Source organism: Marmota flaviventris, chromosome 1 (assembly GCF_047511675.1).
Source record: "Marmota flaviventris isolate mMarFla1 chromosome 1, mMarFla1.hap1, whole genome shotgun sequence".
In the NCBI taxonomy this organism is placed as follows: domain Eukaryota; kingdom Metazoa; phylum Chordata; class Mammalia; order Rodentia; family Sciuridae; genus Marmota; species Marmota flaviventris.
The window spans coordinates 102,446,887-102,465,677 of NC_092498.1; the positions used below are offsets into that span (position 1 = coordinate 102,446,887).

An 18,791-nucleotide genomic window follows, 5' to 3' on the forward strand; every position below is an offset into this window, starting at 1 on the left:
TCCATTTCACCTTTGCAAAGGCAATAGTGTACCAGTATACTGTTTCCCCATTAATTAGTTAATTTTTATTGAAATGTATAATTATATTATTAATGGCATTCAGTGTGATATTTTTCATACATGTGTACAGCATGTGCTGATCAAACCCAACCTCCCCTATCCACTGTTCTTTACCCTCCTCCACACCATACACACATCTTTCCCACAGTATGCCCAGTGTTGTGATATAAATATTGCAATTCTGCAAATGTTTCTGTTTTACCTTCTGCTTCCCTGTTAGGCTTTGCTAATAGGGAGTACTCAAGAAAAATGGCATTGGGAGATGCTCCTTCCTGTCTACTTTTGTTCCTCTGAGGGTCACAAGCAATAATACTTCTTTACTCTGGCAGTAGCAATTCCTTTGGTAGCAGTGGCTGGATTGGTTTTTCTAACTGGTGGACCTAGCCCCTTTATCCGCAACCCTCTCACCAGCATTAACCAACTCTTTCCTCAGAGGTTTGAGTCCCAGTTCTACAGTGCCTCATCTCTAAGATTTTTTTCTTTTCCCTTTTCTTTTCCTTTCCTTTCCTTTCCTTTCTTTCCTTCCTTCCTTCCTTCCTTCTTTCTTTCTTTCTAACTACTAGTCACCTACCTCCATAATACTTTAGAGTTCTCTTTTTACACTTCAGTGCTTAATTTTATATTCAGTTAACAATACATTATATTAGTTCTCTGTTCAAAAAATTAGTTTTCTGAAACCTGAATGAACTTTTATATGATATGACACAGCATACTTTTTTGTTTGTTTTTAAAGTTTCTGATATATATATATATATATATATATATATATATATATATATTTTTTTTTTAATATTTTTTTAAAATGAGTGTAGGGGCTTAACTCTTTGAGGTACTGGGGAATGAACCCCCCAGGGGTTCTCAAGTGATAGGCAAGCACTGAACCACATCCCCAGCCCTTGTTATGTAAAATTTTTAACGAAAACAGAAGTAAAGCAAATACTAAAATAAACCTTAAGTACCCTTGCACAGCTATAAAAATCATCAACTCATGGATACTTTTGCTGTATTTGTATTCAAATCCCCATTTACCCCACCCCACTGGATTATGTTGAAATAAATCCAAAGTAAATGTTTTTATTTGAAAAAATGTTTTCTTATAAAAATCTTGGGTCATCTTGAATTTTTCAATGAGCCTACATTATCTACTTAATAAAACAAAAAGGAGCAAATTAAAGGCAAAACAAACAGAAGGTTTAAAAAAAGATTGAGGGGCTGGGATTGTGGCTCAGTGGTAGAGTGCTTGCCTAGCATGTGTGAGGGACTGTATTCAATTCTCAGCACCACATATACATAAAGGTCCATTGACAACTAAAAAAATATGGAGAAAAAGATTGAAAAGAATAAAGTAGAACAGCATATAGGAAAAAATAATATAAAAAAGACAGGCAAAAAGGTGGTTCATTGTGTTTCTGCAAAACTGATAGACTGTTTGCTAGACTGACCAGGATATGTCACATTCCTTAGCAAACTACTACTTGTTATCTGCAAAAGAAATGTAGGCCCAAAATAACATTGATAAGAGGAACTCAAGTTACCCTGAAGGGAGAGAATTTTGTGACCCTTTTCACAGACCAGATCCTGGAACTCAGAGAGATAAGGATAATTCTTACTAACTATAAATATAATCTATAATTCTTACTAATTATAAAATCTATATTCTTATAGATATGTTTTTGATATGTTTAAGAATCAAAAAGTTACACTCATACATTGCTTGTGGAACTGTGAATTGGTACAACCAATCTGGAAAGCAATGGGAAGATTCCTCAGAAAACTTGGAATGGAACCACCATTTGACCCCAGCTATACCACTCCTCAGTCTATACCCAAAGAAGTTTAAATTAGTATACTATAGTGACATAGCCACACCAATGTTTATAGCAGCTGAATTCACAATAGCTAAACTGGAACTAACATAGATGTTCATCAATAGATAGTTGGATAAAGAAACTGTGGTATACATATACAATAGAATATTACTCAGCATTAAAAAAGAGTAAAATTATGGCATTTGCAGATAAATGGGGTTGGAGAATATTATGCTAAGCAAAGTAAGCCAATCCCAAAAAACTAAAGGACATATGTTTTCTCTGATTAGTGGATGCTGATCTATGATGGGCGGGGCATGGGAAGAATGAAGGAACTTTGGATTGGGCAAAGAGGAGGGTGGGGAGGGGTTATGAAGGTAGGAAAGATGGTGGAATGAAATGGACATCCTTACCCTAGGAACATGTATGGTTGCACAAATGGTGCATCTCTACACCATGTACAACCAGAGAATTGAAATGTTTGTGCTCCATTTGTGTATATGAATTGAAATGCATTCTGCTGTCATTTACAACTAAATAGAACAAATTTTTTAAAAATCCAATTAGAGCCAGGCATGATGGTGCACACCTATAATCCCAGCAGCTCAGGAGGCTGAAGAAGGAGATCATGAGTTCAAAGCTAGCCTCGGCAACTCAGTGCTTAGCAACTCAGTGAGACTGTGTTTCTAAATAAAATGCAAAATAGGGCTTGGAATGTGGCTCAGTGGTCAAGTGCCCCTGTGTTCAATCTCTGGTGCAAAAAAAAAAAAGCAATTAGAACTGGTCTGCATAGGCCAAAGTGACCTAGAGTTGTTATGGCAGTGGGGATTTAAAAGTCTGATGTCATCCTTCTGTCAGTCAAAAATCAAGAGCTGAACTTGGATGGGGCTCTCTGGAAATTTCTCTGGGATCCCCCAATAAAATTAGTGTAGGAGAGAAATACTGTCCCTCTCTTCTGAGAGGATCCACTCTCTCCCTTGAGAGCATCCCCCTTTCCCTTCGGTAATCTCAGTTCTCTCTCCCCCCATTTAAATCCTAATTTGTTCACTCTACCTTTTGTTATTTTTTAAAATTTTATTTATTTATTTTACATGAGCTCTCTTATTATTGTTGTTGTTGTTTTTTGCATTACAATTCTTAATATACCTTTATTGTCTGAGGATTTTATTCTTCAAATTTGAAGAATCCAAAAGGAAGTTGGTGAGGCCTGTGATGAACCCAGCCTAATTCCATTTTAAGATTGGGAGCCATCTCATCACAAAGTCATGAAAAGTTAATTTCTGTTTTACTATAAATTACTGAGATTTCCAAGCTTGTTTGGAATTCCTGCCCATTCTCTGAACTCACCCATGCCTGGGTCTCCTTGACCAGATAACAACCCTCTCTCTCTAAAACCTTAGTGGTGCCTCATAAATCCTGGCTCCCCCTGACCAGATAACAACCCTCTCTGAAACCTCAGCGGCACCTCATAAGTTCTGATGTTGGGATCTGAATTTACTCCCTATCTTAAAATATCATCCATGTAGATCATTAACCTGCTATCTACCTTTGTATTATGTTTAATCAAAATCCTGTTAGCTGTAAGTTCTCCCCCCCTCCTTTGCAACTCTTTGTGCTATAAAACCTTTTTCCTGGAGAGCTGAGGGTCTCTTCTCTGGCCCAGGTTTCAGGTGAGACAGTCACTGGCCAGCTTTTGTGTACACAATACAAGCTGGCTTTAATTTGATTTAAAATTGGAGTCAGTGGTCTTTTCTTGCATCGTGGTTCAAAAGCCTGCAACATGCACAAACCCCATCTGTCAGCAGAAGGAGGGAATCTAGTTTCATCTCAAAACTCTGGTGTTATTCCCCTGCCCTTTTTTGGAGACAGGATCTTGCTAGGTTGCTTATGCTGGCCATGAATTCTTGGACTTAAGCAATCCTCCTGCCTCAGCCTACTGAGTAGCTGGAACTACAGGTGTGCACCACCATTCTCAACTTCTTCTCTTCCTTTCTCTTTTCTTTCCACTTCCTCTTCCATGAAAATAGATTGCCCAGAAATTAATCTACATTTAACAATAAAATATTTAGGGTGATGAGATTATTTGTACATTTAGAAATACTTTTTTAATATATTCTATGTTGGCTTCTTAGACTATATGTCAGCCTTATAATCAGAAAAGACGATATTTTAAAATAATATTTCAGCTCTCTGATCACATGGTCAGCTGTCAAGTTGTGCCATGTTTTCTTGATAGCTGGAACAATTGGTCTTAGTTAAAGAGTCAAATCATTACCAGCACAAAGACATTTCTTGGAAGTTTAATTTGGACCTCCCTCATTCCTTAGAAAGTGGAATTTTTGGTTTTGTAAACTTTGGTACCTTCCCTAGTAGGGTTTTCTGCACTGATTTTGCCTTTTTTCTGTTTTTAAATAAAAACAGTTTGAGGGAGGTTAAAGTCAATGGAAAAACTGAAAATCTTGGGAATGTTGTACATGTTGAACGTTTCAAGAATAGAATCACAGCTGTTTCTGTGAAATTGTTCTTTAAGAGGTATTTGAAATATCTTACCAAGAAATACCTTAAGAAGAAGAATCTTCATGATTGGCTTCATGTATTGAATCTGACAAGGAAACTTATGAACTTCATCCACTTCCAGATTAGTCAAGATGAAGATGGATCAGAGTCTGAGGACCAGCAGGGTCTCCCATTTTAAGGCTTTGATTTTTAATAAAACAAATGAAGTATACATGAGAAATAAATACCTATAAGTGAGCTTTATTAATGAATAAAAAATTGTTCTAAAAATATTTCACTGGGTGGGTGGCTTATACCTATAGTCCCAGTACCTTAGGGGAGGCTAAGGAATGGTCACTTGAGCCCAGGAGTTCAAGACAAGCATGGGTAACATGAAGATTCCATCTATAAATACATAAATAAACAAATAAAATAATATTTCAATTTTACAAGTGGGAGAAAATATAGAATCAATATGAAAATGGAATGAATGACCAAGTTTTTTGAACAATTTAAACTCATTATCCTTTTAATTTGAATATTTGCTATGTGCTAGACATTGTGTTGAGTACTTTTGATACATGCTATTTATTTAGTTATTTATATTTATTATTTTTGCAGTGCTAGGGATTGAACCCAGGGCCTCCCACATGTTAGGCAAGCACTCTACAACTGAATTACATCTCCAGTACTTTGTTCTATATCTGTTTTTAATCCTTAAGACAAAATAGGTAGACTCTATTATTTTATTTAAAAATGAGAAAACAGGTTTAGAAAAGTTATGTGGGGCAGGCACGGTGGCACACGCCTATAATCCCAGCAGCTCAGGAGGCTGAGGCAGGAGGATTACAAGTTCAAAGCCAGCCTCAACAAAATTGAGGGGCTAAACAATTCAATAACACCCTGTCTCTAAATAAAATACAAAATAGGGCTGGGGATGTGGCTCAGTGGTTGAGTGCCCCTGTGTTCAATCCCGGATACCAAAAAGAAGTAATGTGAATTATTTCAAGTTACATGGTTGATAAGAGACAGACATGGGGATTTTTTTAAACTTTATTTGTTTAATTAGTTATACATAATAGTAGAATGCATTTGACTCATCATACATATCAGAGTACAACTTCTCACTCTTCTGGTTGTACCCAATGTAGAATCACACTGATTATGCAATCATATATGCACATAAGGTAATAATGTACAATCTATTCTACTATCTTTCTACCCCCATATCCTCTCCCCTCCCTTCATTCCCTTCTGTCTAACCCCAAATACATCTATTCTTCCCTAGCCCCCACTCACTTATTGTGAATTAGCATCCCCATATCAGAGAAAACATTCGGCCTTTGGTTTTTTGGGGATTGGCTTATTTCACTTAGCATGATATTCTCCAGTTCTATCATTTACCTGCAAATGCCATAATTTCATTCTTCCTGAAGGCTGAATAATATTCCATTGTGTATATACACCACATTTTCTTTATCCATTCATCTGTTGAAGGGCATCTAGGTTGGTTCCATAGTTTGGCTATTGTGAATTGAGCTGCTATAAACATTGATGTGGCTGTCTCACTGTAGTATGCTGATTTTAAGTTCTTTGGGTATAAACTGAGGAGTAGGATAGCTGGGTCAAATGGTAGTTCCATTCCAAGTTTTCTGAGGAATCTCCATACTGCTTTCCATAATGGTTGTACCAATCTGTAGTCCCAACAGCAATGTATGAGTGTACCTTTTCCCCGACATTCTCACCAGCATTTATCGTTGCTTGTTTTCTTGATAATTGCCATTCAGATTAGAGTGCTATGCACCTAATAGAAGAAAAAGTAGGCCCAAATCTTCACCATGTCAGCTTAGGAAGTGACTTCCTTAACAAGACTACTAAAGTGCAAGAAGTAAAATCAAGAATCAATAAATGGGATGGTTTCAAACTAAAAAGCTTCTTCTCAGCAAAGGAAACAATAATGTGAAGAGAGCCTACAGAATAGAAGAAAATCTTTACCACATACACCTCAGATAGAGCATTAATCTCCCAGACATATAAAGAACTCAAAAAACTTAACTCCAATAAAACAAATAACCCAGTAAATAAATGGGCTAAGGAACTGAACAGACAGTTCTCAGAAGAAGAAATACAATCAACAAACAAATATATGAAAAAATGTTCAACATCTCTAGCAATTAGAGAAATGCAAATCAAAACTAAGATTTCATCTTTCTCCAGTCAGAACTGGTATTGTAATATAAGTCTATCTGGCTGTAAGGTCCATTTGCTTTTCACCTCCTGCACTGAAAACTACATTTAAATATGCTTTGTACACATGAACTTCCAAATCTGGTAAATATTTTGTGCTCTAATACTTTTAAACATCTAGTTATCATGTCATACCATTTTATATTATAATTTATTCACAATAAAATGTTATTTCCTAGGCTAAGGGTGTAGTTCAGCAGTAGAGAGCTTTTGTAGTATCACAAGGCCCTAGTTTTGATTCCCAGCACCAAAAAAAGTTTTGGAAGTGATTGAATAAATAATTTTTGTGTATCCATGCTTTGGAACCTTGACTGTTAAAACGAGTATGCTCAAATTACGTGTACTGTAAGATCTCCAAGATAAACTGTTCAGTGGGGGGAAAAAGATTGCAGGATAACACATACACTATAATTCAATTTATATTTAAATAGATAAACTCCAGATGGTAGATATAAATGTATCTCTGTGAATGCACAGAAAAAGGATTTATAGGCTTTGCATCAGGCTGCTGACAATGATTACCTTGGAGTAAAGTTGTGGAAGTGAAGATGATGTATACATTATGTTTTTGTTTTGTTTGTAGTGCTGGGTCTTAAAACACCAGGGCCTCATGTCTATGTCACATTCTGCCTTGTGTTATTGTCTGAATATTTTATAGTAAGTGTATATATGTAAAATTTGTGTTCAAAGTATAAGATACTTAAAATAGGGTTTACTGGATAGTCTGGCCACTTATTGAATGTAGAACAAAGTTGTGGTTCAGTGGTAGAGCACTTGCCTAGCATGTGTAAGGCACTGGGTTCAATCCTCAGCACCACATATAAATAAATGAATAAAATAAAGGTCCATCAACATCTAAAAAAATATAAAAACAGCAACAAAAAAAAAAACTACCACTAGGGAATCTGGCAATATATCATAATTTACAAATTTATTTATTTATTTATTGGTACTGGAGATTGAACCTCAGAGCCTTGAGGAGTAAAGCAAGTGCTCTACCACTGAGCTACATTCCAAGCCATTTTATTGTACATTTTTGGAGACAGAGTCTTGAACAAGCTGGCCTTGAACTTGTGATTTTCCTGCCTCAGCCTCCCAAGTAGCTGGGATTATAGGTACAGGCCACCGCACCTGGCAAGTCAAGGCATTTACTTTTTGATTCTGAAGATCCTTTGTGAATCTAACGTGGAGCTACACTTTCTTTCATTTGAAGAGATATGCAGTATATACAAACAAAAGTGTAAAAAAGAACTGAAGTTGTGGCTTAGTGGTACTTTGTAGGAATCAAGTTGTGACTGTTGAAAGTAATACTTGAAAACTTTTCAAGTATTACTTTCAACAGTCACAACTCACCAAAGGTTTCAAAAACTGAACTTCCTTATATTTCAATTCATTGAATGTATGGATGAAACATTTACAACTGATTTTAAATAAAATACAACAAAGTCAGCATGGTGGCACACACCTGTCATCCCAGCAATTTGGGAAGCTGAGGCAGGAGGATCACAAATTCAAAGCCAGCCTCAGCAACTTAGCAAGGCCCTGTGCAACTCAGCAAGACCCTGTCTCTAATAAAATACATTTTTAAAAATGGCTGGGGGACTGGGGCTGTAGCTCAGTGGAAGAGAACTTGCTTAGCATGTATGAGGCACTGTGTTCCATCCTTAGCACCATATATAAATAAAATAAAGGCATTCTGTCCATCTACAACTACAAAAAAATATTTTAAAAAGCTGGGGATGTGACTCAGTGGTTAAGCGCCCCCAGGTTCAATTCCTAGTACAAACAACAACAACAACAAAACCCCACATCTATACAGAACAGGTTAATTTTCAAAGGCTCAAATATTTCTAAAATAGAATAATGATGGTCAGCAAAGAGAGAAAACTGAGTTGCCATGTGGAGGCACTTTTTAGGTTCAATATTTACTTTATCACAGTAATTTTGCTTTTCTTGCTCCCTGTGGTGCGAATTAAAATGAGGGTCTCATGCATGCCAGGAAAGCACTCTATAACTGAACTACACTCCCAGCCCACAACACGTTTGCATTTTAGCTACTCCAAAGCTTACTAATATTCAATACCTATACCTTCTATTTTAGTTGATATATCATAGCTTCCCCAGATACCATTATGAATTATGTGTACACTATATCCATTTTATTTATTTATTTGTTTGTTTATTTATTTATTTATTGTGGTGCTGAGGATCAAACCCAGGGCCTCATGCATGCTAGGTAAACACTCTACCACTGAGCCACATCCCCAGCTCCTGAAGTACATTTATCCTCTGTTTTAGCTTTTTCACTGCTGTGATTAAAGAACCCAACAAGAACAACCAGGAAGAAAACTTTATTTGAGGGCTCATGGTTTTAGAGGTCTCAGTCCATGGATAGCTGGCTCCAATCCTCAGGGCTCTCAGGTGAGGCAGAACATCATGGTGGAAGAGTGTGGTGGAAGGGAGGAAGGAAAGCAGCTCACAAGATGATCAGGAAGGGGGGAGAGAGAGAGAGAGATCTCCACTTGCTAGGTACACATATATACCCCAAAGCCACTCCCCCAATACTCCACCTCCTCCAGCTACACCCTACCTGCCTTCAATGACTGATTAATCCTATCAGGTGATTATTTCACTGATTGGGCTAAGACCCTTCAACCCAATCATTTCTTCTTTGAACCTTCTTGCATTGTCTCACACATGAGCTTTTGGGGGATACCTTACATCCAAACCATAACATTCTCTATAGATTTTTAAATTAAGTATAATTTGTACCACAATACTATCAATGTTAAATTGGTACTAGCAACAAAAGGAATTTTATCTTAATTGTTGAACTTTTTAACTAATTCTTACCTCTTCTATTACTAAGGATTGAACCCAGGGGCACACTACCACTGAGCTACATTCCAGCCCTTTTTAAAAATGTGTATATATATTTTTGAGACAGGGTCTGACTAAGTTGCTGAGGCTGGCCTGAAATTTGCAATTCTCCTGCTTCAGCCTCCTGACTCACTTGGGATTACAGGCAGGTGCCACCTCATCTAGCCAACTAACTTTACAATAACATTCAAATAATATCAGGTTGTTTCACCTTCAACATTTGATTATGAGAACTGAATAAAAATTTTGAACTTCACCAGAATTAATGAAATCGATTTTTTTAATTAAGAAAACCAAAAAGATTGGAATCACATATCTGGAAATTCTTTTGTCAAAGTAGACTACATATTAATAGCCATTACTTTATTTGTTGTATAGGCATAAGAAAAATGAGTGAAATTGCCCAGTGTGGTAGAACATCCCTGTAATTCAGCAGCTTAGGAGGCTGAGGCAGGAGAATTTCAAGTTCATAAGACAGCCTCAGCAATTTAGTTAGGTCCTAAGCAACTTGGCAAGACCCTGTCTCAAAATAAAATATAAAAGGGGCTGTGGCTGTGTCTCAGTGGTAGAGAGCTTGCCTCGCATGTGTGAAGCACTGGGTTCGATCCTCAGCACCACATAAAAATAAATAAATATGTCCAGCTACAACTGAAAAAAAAAATTAAAAAAAAAATAAAAAATAAAAAAGGGCTGGGGATGTGGCTCAGTGGTTAAGTTCCCTTGGGTTCAATCCCCTGTACGGAACGAAAAAAGAAAATGAGTGAATTAATTTTAAAAAGTAGTTAATTTAAGTGAGAATTCTTGCTTCACAGAGTGATTCATAAATGTACCTTCTAAATGATTTAAATCATTGTTTCTGAGCAAAGTTTTTAAAAATAATCACTAATTTTTGAAGTAGATACTCATACTTCTGCAGCAGATTTGTGTCTGCTGGTTTTCCTGTGGTTGTTGATAAGGTACAAATGATTTGTGTCTACAAATATTTTGTGCAAGTTACACATAGTAACAGAAATTCAGTATTCACTCAGTTTTTTTTTTAACTGGGAATTGAACCTAGGGGTGCTTAACCACTGAGCCACATCCTCAACCCTTTTTAATATTTTATTTAGAGCCAGGGTCTCACTAAGTTGCTTAGGGCCTCGCTAAATTGCTGAGGCTGGCTGTGAACTCTCAATCCTCCTACCTCAATCCTCTGAGCTACTGGGATTACAGGCATGCACTACTGTGCCCAGCCACACTCAGTTTTTATTAGATAAATATTTTTTTTTAAACTCAGAGTTACCAAAAGGGTTTACTGCAAAATCAAAAAGTATTATCATATAACAAATAGCTACAGATATCTACCACATAATAAATGATAAAAATCACTGTAGTAAGTACATTTAGAGTTCTCTCTACATAGTTCACACATTGATCCCAGACAACACCTCAACATTTCTCCAATCATCATCAATACAGAAGGAATCAGGTGTCCTCAGACACCCCAGGTGCACTTTGTTCTATCAGCAAGTGCCTTCCATGCTGACTTGAGAGGGAAGTTTGAAAAATGTCTGTCACAGATAGGTTATTGCTGGTCTTGTTTCAAATTTAACCAGATATTCAAATGAGAACTCTGTTCATTAAATACAATAAAAGAGCATGACAAACTAAGAATACAAAGCAGACATCCATGTTTATTTTAATAAAAGGAAAATCTCATTACTTTGTAAATAGTGAAAAACCTGGAGCTGGGGTAGAGTACTTGCCTGGCATGCATAAGGACCTGGGTTTGATCCCCAACAATAAACTGGAACAAATGCTAAATAGATGGGATACTAAGCCAACAGTCAAAACAGGACTGTCCAGGACAAATGCTACTCTTAGAGTTAAGGACAGGATAGCAAGATGGGATGAAGACCTCTTGATTTCCTTTTTATATTATTTCAATTTTGAACCATGTAAATGTATTGTCTATTTTAAAAGATGGACCACAAAAAGCAAGATGTAGAACAGTGTACAGAATACCAACATCTCTGGGCATATGTTTATTTTTTTTAAAAAGGGCTACTTGCCTATAATTATTCATTTTCAAATGTTTTTATTAGTACTTAATTATACATAATAGTGGAATTCATTGTGTCATATTCATACATGCACAGAACATAATTTACTCCATTACTTTTCCCTTATCTCCTTTCCTCTATCTCCCTGATCCCCTTTGTCTACTCCACTGATCTCCCTTCAATTTATCTGATTTTTATTGACACTATTTATAATTCTTCCTTCCTTCCTTCCTTTGTTTTTCTTTGTGTGTGTGTGTGTGTGTGTGTGTGTGTGTGTGTGTGCTAGGGATTGAATTCAGGGGTGCTTTACCACTGAGCTACATCCCCAGTCCTTTTTATTTTTTTTATACCTTTATTTTATTTATTTATATGTGGTACTGAATGTTGAACCCAGCGCCTTGCACGTGCTAGGCGAGCGCTCTGCTGAGCCACAGCCAGCCCCTTATTTTTTATTTTGAGACAGGCTGTCACTAAGTAGTTGAGAGTCTTGCTAAATTGCTGAGGTAAAGGTCTATCAACAACTAAAAAAAAATTTTTAATGTAGGGGGAAAAAACCTCAAAAAAACGCAAAAGGAGTGTGAAAATATAATTTGTATGCAACCAGAGATATGAAAAATTGTGCTAATATATGTAATATGAATTGTAATGCATTCTGCTGTCATATATAACAAATTAGAATGAAAAATTTAAAAGTTTAAAAAAATTCCAACACACACACACACACGGAACTGCCTTGTCATACCAAGTAAAAAAAAATTTCTCAGCTTGCTATAAATAAAAAGAAGGTTAGGACAATGGTATATTTATAATAGTTTAACACAAATCTTTGGCCAGTAATGCATAACAAACCTAAGCATTTGTCATAAGAATTCATTTTGCAGTTCTTCACTGTAGGGAAAAAAGGATCAAGAGCCCCAGCTCCTGTGCTTTTCACACAGTTTTGCCACTATATCTTCAGGCTGGGTTCCCAGAAGTGGGATTGCTTGCTTCAAGGGAAATGTGTATGTGTGGTGGGGGGATACCAGGGTTTGAAACAAGGGCCTCACTCATGCTAGACAAGTGCTTTACCACTGGACTACATCCCCAGACCTTTTTATTTTATTTTGAAACAGGGTTTCACTTGATTGTCCAGGCTGACCTTGCCCCTGCTAAGCTTCCTGCCTAAACCTCCCAAATTGGTGGGTTTATAAGTATATACCACCTTGCCTCGTCTAAAGGATAAATTTTTAGATAATTTTTGAGATATTGCCAAATTATTTCATAGGTTATTGTGCATTTTCCCAGCAATGTGTGAAAGTGCCCATTTCCTTATAGAATTACTAGTGGAGTTTGTTATCAGACTATTTGTATTTTTTCTCATCTGATAGATGAAAAATAGTATCTTCATAGTTTTCATTTGCATTTATCTTATGAGTAAGATTGAACATGTTTTCACATGATTATTATGGACCATTTGTATCTCTTTTGTTATGAATTTTTCTGTACTTATCTCATGTAAATTTATGATTTACTTTTATGTATCCAGAATCTCTAGGACTCAAAATATTTTTGAGCCAGGCATGGTGGGGCACTCCCATAATCCCAGTACCTGGGAGGCTGAGGCAGAAGTACAGCAAATTTGAGACCAGCCTCAGCAATTTAGCGAGGTCCTACGCAACTTAGCAAGACCCTGACTCGCCATTAAAAAAAAAAAAAAAAACATAAAAACTAAAAAATTTTTTAAAAGGGCTGGAGATGTAGTTCAATGGTTAAGCACTCCTGGGTTCACTCACCAGAACCAAAATAAATGAACAACAAAAGACCCAGAAACTGCCATGGCAGAATATTCATATTCTTTACTGTTGCCATTCTTCAGCCATAAGTCTCCAATGTCACAGAATGATTCTAGCACAGGGCACTGAAACATTAGTTGTGGAAGGTAGTTCAGTTCTTCTGGAAACCTGCATCAGTCTGGAGAATTGCAATTGGAACACTGCCTTCCTAGAATCTGTTGGTATTTGTCAAAATTTACCAAAAATAGAACACTTTTTTGGGGGGAGAAGGGGCAGTACTAGGTATTGAACCCAGGGACACTTTATCCTTGAGCTATATTCCCAGTCCTATTTATTTATTTATTTATAAAAAAAAAAACATTTTATTATTATTATTTTAGTTGTAGTTGGACACAATATCTTTATTTCTTTTTATGTGGAACTGAGGATTGAACTCAGAGTCTTGCACATGCTAGGCAAGCGCTCTACCGCTGAGCCACATCCCCAGGCCCCTTTTTATTTGTTTTTTAAATTGAGACAGGGTCTAAGTTGCTGAGAGCCTTGCTAATTTCTTGGAGGCTAGCCTTGAACTTTTGATCCTCCTGCTTCAGCCTTGTGGGTCACTGGGATTACAGGGGTACACTACCATACCCAGCACTTAGTACTTTCTTCTTCTGGGCACTAAATGACTTTTCTGATTATAGGTGAATTGTGTTCCTTGTAGCAAGATTAGTACAATGAAAACATCACTCTTCCTAGTTACATAATCCTGGAAAGATCAGATTTGGGCTCAATGGGAGCATGGGAAGGCCAGTGTAAAACAAAAGGCTGTACTTGTCCATTGTTGGGCATAATGACTTGAAGAATGGCTGTCATCTCCAGCTCTTCTCTAGAACACACCCTAGCAATAATGTCAGGTCTAGCACTTAAAGGGTAAATAAAAGCAATTTGCAGGGAAAATGGAAGAGACCGTTCTCTTACAGGTGGTGGCCTTTGAAAGCCAATTGGTAGGTATGGGGTAGAAGCACTGCTATGAAAACCACGAGAATTCCCCACACACTTGTTTCTGTCTTAAGTCTTGTCTACAAGGGACAACACCTGAAACTGGTGAAGGCTTGGGAAGTAACAACAGTTGAATCCAAAAGAGAGCTTGCAGTCTTCCACAAGAAAAGGTAAGGTGTCAGATGAGGAGCAGACAAATGAGATCATACTGTCCTGATAAATCACTTCCCTGAATGATGTCACCAGCTGGGTTTTCACTGCCAGGAATTCAGCAGCTGCTGCACTGGAACATTCTGGATTGCTGACAGCAGCTCTTCTTCTCTCAGAAGACTGTTTTCTGCCATTCTTCAGAGTACCTAACATGGGATTCTAGGTGTATGCATCTAGAAGGTGAGGAATCTGCCATTTTGTTCTAAACTATTCATTATAGAGGACCCAATAGAGGTAAATGAATATAGGGATGGAGGCACAGCTCAGTCTAACATGTGCAAGACCTTGGGTTCAATCCATAGCATCACAAAAAAAAAAAAAAAAAAGTAATGAACATAAATTTTTTTTGGTTAATTCCTGGTCAAAGCTTTGTCACCAGGAACAGACACTGAAGGTCATATAATTTCTTATTTTTCAATTTAACCCTAGTCTCTTAACACAGAAGCTAAGGACAACTGGATCCCAGTTCTACTCCAGCTAATGAATTCTCATCAGAGAACCACTTTACTTAGTGACTTGTTCATTTTAAATGAAAATCATTTATCTGAAAAGGAAATATGCACTTTACAGAATACATAGATACATGAGGGACTGGGATTGTGGCTCAGTGGTAGAGTGCTCTCCTAGCACGTGTAAAGGCCTGGGTTCGATCCTCAGCACCACATATAAGTAAAATAAACAAAATAAAGGTATTATATCCAACTACAATAAAAAAAATTAAAAAAAACCAGATACATGAAATCCAAATAGAAAATGCTCTATACATCAGAACTCATGAAATAAAGACATTTTTCTCTCAACTCCAGAGGCTCAATATAGAAGGTGTATTTTCCCATGTTTGAGTGTAAATTAAAACAATAATTATTTTTCAATTTAATTTCTGCATAAGAATTGTGGATCTTTTTTTTTGCGGGGGGGGGGGGGGGAGATTGCACAGTTTATTTCCAAACACAGTCAGAGGACAGGGTGTCAGGTGGCCATCAGTCTTCATCTGCATCCCCTTCCTGCATTTGGTTTAATCAACAACTTCCCTCCCCTTGTCCTCAAGTTCCTAGGCTGTGCAAGATAGAGAAGGTACTGCCACTGCCTCCGGGAAGGGCCTAGGCAGGCAAGGAGCATGGAGTGTGGGATTACATTGTGCCCAGGCCATGAGGCAATTCCAGCTTCAGGATGGCTCCTGATGATAAAGACCCTCTCCTACTCAGACACTGCCTCTGAGCTCTCTACTCCTTTTTCTTAAAATAAACCAAGCCCTAGGCCCTGCAACTGGCAAGCAGGGGCCTCAGCACACCTGCTCACCCAAGGACCCAGAGGAGTCTTTACCTGTAGTGACTGGATTGGAAGCAAGTGGTTTTCAGGTGAGGGGAAAGGGAAGAATTGAGAGGACCTGGGGGTGGGTGGGTGGCAGGCTTGGAGGGTCCTGATGGATATGTTCAGAACATTCTAATCTGCACTGCCACCTCCAATCCTACCTCTGCCTCACACCCCAGGTCCAGAATCCTTGAGAGTCCAACTACAAGGCCAACATGGTGTGGGGGAGTGGGAGCAGGAGGAGAGCTGAGCAGGACCTTGACCCCCTACACCAACCAGTCCTGCTCCTGGGAGCCATGTTTAGGGAGGGCCAGGACTGTGCTCAAGTCCCACCTCTCAGGCTCTGATCTTCCAGAATAGCTGAGTCCTGGGGGCACAGGGTTGATCCACTGACCAGCATACCCTAGATATCCTGACCTTGGACAGAGTGGTAGGAAAGAGGATGGGTCCTCCCAAGGGTATATAAAAAGCTAAAACCTTTAGAACTTCCTGGGAAGAAGTGGTTCCCAGCCTCTTGCCTCCCTAAGGTATCAGTCTCCCCAGCCCCCTAAAGATAGGACTAAGGGGCTGGGGATGTGGCTCAAGTGGTAACGCGCTCGCCTGGCATATGTGGGGTGCTGGGTTTGATCCTCAGCACCACATAAAAAATATAAATAAAATAAATTTGTTGTGTCCACCGAAAACTAAAAAATAAATACTAAAAAATTCTCTCTCTCTCTCTCTCTCTCTCTCTCTCTCTCTCTATATATATATATATATATATCTTAAAAAAAAGGACTAAACAGAGATGGGGCCCATTAGCACCATGCAATGTTGGGGTACCTGTGTAGCCTGAATAACCCCTGGACGGGGTCCTCTGCTGGAATGCCCACTTACTAAAGCTTCTGTACTCTTGGGGGGAACCCATGCAGGGGAGAGGGGAGGGAGTTTTGGCTAAAATCCAGTCAGGGGTCCCCACTTGGACCCCAAAGGGCCCCCCAGAAGTCATGACTTGAAGAATCTTCATACCACAAACTGGCCCAGCAGAACCACAGCCAGAACCATCAGCACATTTCGGATTGGGCCGTTACCCAAGTCCAGGGCTGCCACCCAGCCTTCTCTCTGCACGATCCACCCGGCAATGCAGCGATGCAACATGAAGTCGGCCACGAAGCTGGTCACCTGGCCCAGAAAGCCTGTCAGGCCACGCTGGTAGATATGTAAGGCCAGGCGATAGCCAAAGCCCAGGAGAGCCACCACACAGCCCCAGTTGATGCCACTCTCAAACAGGCTGGAGGCGATCTTGGTGAAGAGTTCATAGGCATTCGCAGCTGTAGGTTGTAGTTGTTCAAGCATGCTCTGGAACTCGGAGTCATAGCGCTGGTTGATGTCGTCACCAATCACAGCGAGCTGCCGACCCACCTGCCCCATGGTACTGGTAGGTTCTAGGGCCAAGGCGACCATCTCTGGGTCAACAGGGGCAGCTGCCCCCTCAGCCTCCTGCTTCTGTCGGTGACGGTAGTAAACGTAGCTCGGAAAACCTCCTCCTTGTCCCGGGCTACCTGCTGCTCAGAATCGGAGGTCGGCTCTCCGCATTCCTCACTGGGAGGACCTGGGCCTTGCCTGGATGCCATTTTTCAGGTCTCAGTAGAGGACAGTGTCAGCCTGTCCAGTCTCTGGTCCAGAGCCGAATGCTCAGCAGGGCCAAGGCCGAAGGTCCCCAAGGGCTGGTGGCTGCTCCCAGCGGCAGGGTTTCGGCTCAGCTTCCAGGAACCGGTGTCAGTGCATTCCTGGTGTCAGGATGCAGCCCTTGCTTGAGAGTTGTGGATCTTATGACACAGTTTAATGATAAAGCATGCATTAGAAAACACTTTAGGAAATGGCCATCAATGTGCCTAATATGAAGTCTTTATCAATTAACTTATTTAGTTAATAAGTTTTCTCAGCATGTCAGTACACATCACATAAATGTGATGACCGCTTAACATTGTTGAGATTTAAAAAATCCTCCACCAAAATTTTTTGAAAGAATGTGTGCTAAATTGTTTAAAAACAACGCTTATCCTTAAGGAATGGGTTTAGAGAAAGAGGGCATATTCATCTGGTTCTTTATGGTTATTCTATAATATTCACATTTGTTAAAATGAATATGCATTAATTCTGTAATTTAAAAAATTTGGAGAATATAACTACAGAGAAACTGAAACAGAGAAAGAGACCAGGGCAGGGGAAAGTGGGCAAGGGGTCGGAGGAGGAAGGAAGAAAGTAAGTGCCCATCAATTATAAGTGGGTACTGAATAACTGAGGTAAAGGATAGGCTGATTTCAAGAGTGGGAGGACAGCTGGGGCTGCTTGGAGAGCTTCCTGAAAGAGTCCTGAAGATGAAGAAGTCTCTGTGATGGTGTGTCTCAGGCCAGACCTGTGATTCCTACAGGCTTGAGAGACTTAGTCCATCCTCTGCAATCTCAATTCCACAGATTACGGGTGGGACTTCTGGTCTGTGGTTGAATAAATGGACTATTGTTATTCGTATTTATTAACTTGACTATTTCTTGGTTAGAGACCAAGGATGGGGTAAAGGTAGGAGAAAAGGTTATTTTTAGGTCTTTCTCCTTATCACAATTATATAGTGAGTTTCTGTTTTTTGCAATGTGACTTTAGAACCATTTGGCCTGGGTAAAGAAAAACATGATTTAATATAAACTGTTAAAGGTACAAACTGGTACTTTAAATTGAGTTGGGTATTCTAGGCCATTCACTCTGATAGAAGACAATAGCATTTTCTTTATTGATCTTTGGTCCAACTGAATCAAATCAGCATGCTCTCTTTTACCTTGGGGAACTATTTTTTTTTTTTTAAATCAGATACCTTATCTGGAAAACGTTGCTAAGTGGGACCCATAGTTTCTATGTCTGCCTGCCTTTCTGCAGTATCTGAGGTTCTGCAGAGTTTTGTGGAATACCTGTGGATTTGTGTGTTATCTCAAACGCACAGCATAGGAAGG

General features: G+C 38.8%; 1 pseudogene; it reads right to left on the reverse strand.

Moving 5' to 3' along the window:
- Positions 1 to 16,791: 16,791 nt before the first annotated feature.
- On the reverse strand, positions 16,792 to 17,470 carry LOC114095216 (bcl-2 homologous antagonist/killer pseudogene; annotated as a pseudogene).
- Positions 17,471 to 18,791: the final 1,321 nt, after the last annotated feature.